This window comes from Vicia villosa, linkage group LG3 (genome assembly GCF_029867415.1).
Source record: "Vicia villosa cultivar HV-30 ecotype Madison, WI linkage group LG3, Vvil1.0, whole genome shotgun sequence".
Taxonomy (NCBI): domain Eukaryota; kingdom Viridiplantae; phylum Streptophyta; class Magnoliopsida; order Fabales; family Fabaceae; genus Vicia; species Vicia villosa.
The window spans coordinates 191,944,378-191,950,830 of NC_081182.1; positions in this window are offsets into that span (position 1 = coordinate 191,944,378).

Here is a 6,453-nt window from a genome sequence, read left to right on the forward strand (position 1 = left end):
TATGAGACTACCGCTAGCGATAGGCCAAAAACGTATATAATCGCTCAATGACATTCACCATCTCAACTTTAAAGCCTTTGTTATCATGTGAACACATATTATTTATTTTCGAGATAAATGAACAAACTGAGAAGGGCAACTCCATATTAATGATATAAATAAATTATTTATTTTCTCATATTTTATAGTAATAAATAATAAGTGATAATCTAATTTCTCATCGATCTCTTCAATGAGAATCCATCTCTCGTGACTACAGATCTGGCAAGGATATCCTCAACGACACATATTATTTATTTTCGAGATAAATGAACAAACTGAGAAGGGAAACTCCATATTAATGATATAAATAAATTATTTATTTTCTCATATTTATAGTAATAAATAATAATATTAAAATTAATTAACAATTATCATCCTTAAACATACTATAGCACCCAACTAACTATCCATTATTTTTTAAATTAAACAATTTAATTAATCAAATATATTTAAATATTATTATTGTTTGGAAAAGCCGTAAGGATCTCTTCAGTGATATTCTAATTTCTCATCGATCTCTTCAATGAGAATCCATCTCTCGTGACTACCGATCTGGCAAGGATATCCTCAACGAGAATCCATCGATAGTAACTCTAATACGTAATTGTCATCTCACATTGATTACAACGAGGTGATAACAAACTTTTTAATATAAAAATCCCAAAATAATTAGCGCAAAACGAATATTCATAAAATCCAATGATATGATACTACCGCTAGCGATAGGCTAAAAACGTATATAATCGCTCAATGACATTTACCATCTAAACTTTAAAGCCTTTGTTATCATGTGAACACATATTATTTATTTTCGAGATAAATGAACAAATTGAGAAGGGAAACTCCATATTAATGATATAAATAAATTATTTATTTTCTCATATTTTATAGTAATAAATAATAAGTGATAATCTAATTTCTCATCGATCTCTTCAATGAGAATCCATCTCTCGTGACTACAGATCTGGCAAGGATATCCTCAACGACACATATTATTTATTTTCGAGATAAATGAACAAACTGAGAAGGGAAACTCCATATTAATGATATAAATAAATTATTTATTTTCTCATATTTATAGTAATAAATAATAATATTAAAATTAATTAACAATTATCATCCTTAAACATACTATAGCACCCAACTAACTATCCATTATTTTTTAAATTAAACAATTTAATTAATCAAATATATTTAAATATTATTATTGTTTGGAAAATGACATACATAACAGAAAATCTTACTTGGTCCAAAACCCTTAATCAGTATGATTGTCACATCTAATTTACATATAAATTCCCAAGATATAGTTTTGCCACTAGCGGAAGGGTTAAACATGTAGAGAATAGTATGCTGACGTTTCTCGCCCCAACTTAAATGAATTTGTTATGTGAGCCTCCATACTCTAAAAATGTGACTGTTGTCCTCTGACCATCAATAATAATCCAACATTTAATAGCCCACAAAGGGCCGTAAGGATCTCGTCAGTGATAATCTAATTTCTCATCGATCACTTCAATGAGAATCCATCTCTCGTGACTACCGATCTGGCAAGGATATCCTCAACGAGAATCCATCGATAGTAACTCCAATACGTAATTGTCATCTCACATTGATTACAACGAGGTGATAACAAACTTTTTAATATAAAAATCCCAAAATAATTAGCGCAAAACGAATATTCATAAAATCCAATGATATGAGACTACCGCTAGCGATGGACTAAAAACGTATATAATTGCTCAATGACATTTACCATCTCAACTTAAAAGCCTTTGTTATCATGTGAACACATATTATTTATTTTCGAGATAAATGAACAAACTGAAAGGCGTCCAATCTGATTTTTCTTAGTATTTATCCAATGGCTGCTCATTTCCTGAGCCCTCAGTATAGGTTGATGAAGATCTATTTTAGTGTGCAACATACAATGATGTGAAAAGTATAATCTCTTTATATATATATATATATATATATATAACACATCAACTTAAAAATATAATAATAATAATGTAAAGACATACAATAATAAATTAAGGTTTGAAAAAGAAAATTATAAAATCCATAGAACATATTATGTTTATAATAGAAACTATTTGTTCTAAGACAGACCCAATGTGTTCTTTGGGTTTTAAAATTCCTCATCTCCAACTTCTACAACATCACGATCACAGCCCTCAAAGTTGTTTCTTTCACAATCTTCCAACCCTTCTATGTCGCCATTAGTGTGCAACATACAATGATGTGAAAAGTATAAACTCTTTATATATATATATAACACATGAACTTAAAAATATAATAGTAGTAGAAAGACCATCAAAACATCTAAAAGGAGAAGAGAATGTGTGGGATCACACGGCCATGCGGTTTAACAGAAAAACTTAGCGGTTTTAACAGAAAAGAATCTTGTGTGATTAGTGGATTAAATCCTCAGTTGAGGTAAATCACCTTGTCTAGGGTGGACTGGAGTAGTTTAGTTAACAACGAACCAGGATAAAAATACTTGTGCAAATTATTTTTATCTTAAAAGTTTTGAAACTACACTTAGCAAAAAGATAACATCATTCTCCAATTTTCCAACTCTTTCATTCAGTCCGCGAACCTTCGTGTTCGAAGACTCAAGAAATTCCTCAACTCGTCTCTTCTCATCCGCCAATTTAGATCTTATCGGTATTTTTTGCGGAACGTATCAATTTGATATGCTTGTTCAGGACCAAGCTGATTTTATTTGTAGAGGACCACCATGCCAAGGAATTACCTGTTTCAATCTATTCCATAACGATGAAGAGCCATTGGAGGATGTTAAAAATAAGCAGTTGATTGTTTATATGGACATAATTGATTTCCTGAAGCCGAAATATGTACTAATGGAGAATGTTGTTGACCTTTTGAAATTTTCTGAAAATAAACAGTAAAACTGCCATTTTCATCTTCTTTCTCTTTTCTCACTCGTTTCTCTCCACACCGAACCATGAACATTGAACCCAAAACCAAACCCGGTTCACCAGCGTGGTCCATTCCCACGAACCCTAACAGGTCTACCCCGTTGAAGAAAACCCTCGTGTTAAAGGACAGTAAAACCACGTGGTTTATCTGTTGTATTGTAAATCATCACTAAATTCGACACATAGGCCAAGGTTTCCGTTCTTGGAAAAAAGTCGTCTATACGTGTAGACCACGAAGAAATGATATATGTGATGCCTCAACATGCACGTTAATTTAAGTTTTATTATTATTTTTTTAAGTTTTATTAAATTATTTTTATAAACTACTAATATAAATTAACAGCAAATGTTGCAATTTATAACACTGTCCCAACGTTAGGGGGTTTTGCTCTTAGCTCCTGTTAAAGATTTTTTCTTAAACCCCCCCCCCTACAGTTCTTCAGATTCCCTCAGATACACACCTGACTGCCACATTTCAACCAAGATTCTCTCTAAGTGCATACGTGGCAGTTCACGTGGTAATTTTTTTAACCACACGGACTTTATTTATTTATTATATAATATTTTTTAAACTTGTTTATTATTATTTTTTTAAATTTTATTAAATTGTTTTTATAAACTACTAATATAAATTAACAGCAAATGTTGCAATTTATAACAACGTCCCAACGTTGGGATAGTCTGTCAACGATGTTTTCACATAGTCCCAACGTTGGACGAAGTTGAAATTACTTGTTAGCCGAAGTAAAAAGTCATTTCTTCATGTTTTCTCGATATAAATCTAGTATTGATATTGTTTCATCAATCTTCTTCAGGTTTTCTCTATGTCGATATATTTTTAAATTAAACAATTTAATAGATCAAATATATTTAAATTTTATTTTTGTTTGTAAAATGATTAAAAATCACATATAAAAGACAATCCTTACCCTAAATCACTATGATCATCACATATTCTTTATTTTTCAGATATTTGTTTTACATCATTGTTCCAAAGTTAGGTCCATAGTATAATCTCTTTATATATATATATATATATATATATATATATATATATATATATATATATATATATATATATATATATATATATATATATATATATATATATATATATATATATATATATATATATATATATATATATATATATAACACATCAACTTAAAAATATAATAATAATAATGTAAAGACATACAATAATAAATTAAGGTTTGAAAAAGAAAATTATAAAATGCATAGAACATATTGTGTTTATAATAGAAACTATTTGTTCTAAGACAGACCCAATGTGTTCTTTGGGTTTTAAAATTCCTCATCTCCAACTTCTACAACATCACGATCACAGCCCTCAAAGTTGTTTCTTTCACAATCTTCCAACCCTTCTATGTCGCCATTAGTGTGCAACATACAATGATGTGAAAAGTATAAACTCTTTATATATATATATATATAACACATGAACTTAAAAATATAATAGTAGTAGAAAGACCTTCAAAACATCTAAAAGGAGAAGAGAATGTGTGGGATCACACGGCCATGCGGTTTAACAGAAAAACTTAGCGGTTTTAACAGAAAAGAATCTTGTGTGATTAGTGGATTAAATCCTCAGTTGAGGTAAATCACCTTGTCTAGGGTGGACTGGAGTAGTTTAGTTAACAACGAACCAGGATAAAAATACTTGTGCAAATTATTTTTATCTTAAAAGTTTTGAAACTACACTTAGCAAAAAGATAACATCATTCTCCAATTTTCCAACTCTTTCATTCAGTCCGCGAAACTTCGTGTTCGAAGACTCAAGCAATTCCTCAACTCGTCTCTTCTCATCCGCCAATTTAGATCTTATCGGTATTTTGCGCGGAACGTATCAATTTGATATGCTTGTTCAGGACCAAGCTGATTTTATTTGTAGAGGACCACCATGCCAAGGAATTACCTGTTTCAATCTATTCCATAACGATGAAGAGCCATTGGAGGATGTTAAAAATAAGCAGTTGATTGTTTATATGGACATAATTGATTTCCTGAAGCCGAAATATGTACTAATGGAGAATGTTGTTGACCTTTTGAAATTTTCTGAAAATAAACAGTAAAACTGCCATTTTCATCTTCTTTCTCTTTTCTCACTCGTTTCTCTCCACACCGAACCATGAACATTGAACCCAAAACCAAACCCGGTTCACCAGCGTGGTCCATTCCCACGAACCCTAACAGGTCTACCCCGTTGAAGAAAACCCTCGTGTTAAAGGACAGTAAAACCACGTGGTTTATCTGTTGTATTGTAAATCATCACTAAATTCGACACATAGGCCAAGGTTTCCGTTCTTGGAAAAAAGTCGTCTATACGTGTAGACCACGAAGAAATGATATATGTGATGCCTCAACAATTTAGTAACAATAGTAGATTGTGTTACTATTATTTGCCATATGTTTCACCAATTCATATGAAACATCAATTGACTTTTCCCTTTACTTAACAACACTCAAATGATTGGGTTCACCTTCAAAACTCTCACATCTCTAAGGTGAATACATGAGTTTTTTACTATCACCACAAGACCTTTAACCACGTGCATGGAGTTTGTCTCTGAAAATCTTGAGTTGTGCTTTGTGAAACAATTTTCAAGAGAAGGAGTAGAAATTTTCACATGCATCAACTCTTTTTTTATTATAAATCTTAAATGATGCATTCTGCCTTTAAACACATTAAAACTTTTTTTAGCAAGTAGGCTTAAGCAATGACAAAATTCATTATCTAACTTAGGCATATAATATTACACATTTTCATCTGGGTATGGTTTTGTGAAATCCTCAAACATGTCCTCACATCCTCACATTGAAGTGTTGGTTGACAACACAATGCATTACAAATTATTCTCCTTCACGAATGATTTTTCTGGTTATAATTAGATCATGATGGCGTCGGAGGATATGGGGAAAACAACCTTCATAACAGCGGTGAACATTTTGTTACAAGGTGAGTCCGTTTGGTTTAAAGAACGTTGGGGCAACATACCACTTACAAAAGTTGTTTGACAGACTGAGAAAGTTTCGCATGAGGCTGAACCCCAACAAGTGCACTTTTGGAGTGAGATCTGTCAAACTGTTAGGGTTCATTGTAAGCGAAAAGGGAATCGAGGTTGATCCTGCAAAGGTAAAAGCGATACAAGAAATGCCTGAACCTAAAACAGAAAAAAAGGTTCATGGTTTCCTGGGTAGATTGAACTACATTGGACAAACAACTCAGCTCCCAATGCTGAACAACAACTTCCTCTCCCAATTTCAACAGAAGCAGACACAAATAGCCTTCACAATACCAGACCCAAGAGGTACTCACCCATACCCAAGTAAATGACATACTGGATGGTAAAACACTTCACAAATACAACCAATAATAGTGCATGCATAGTCATATGCTAATCCATCTGACGGTGCTCGATCTTATCTTCCAAAAAAATTCTTTGCT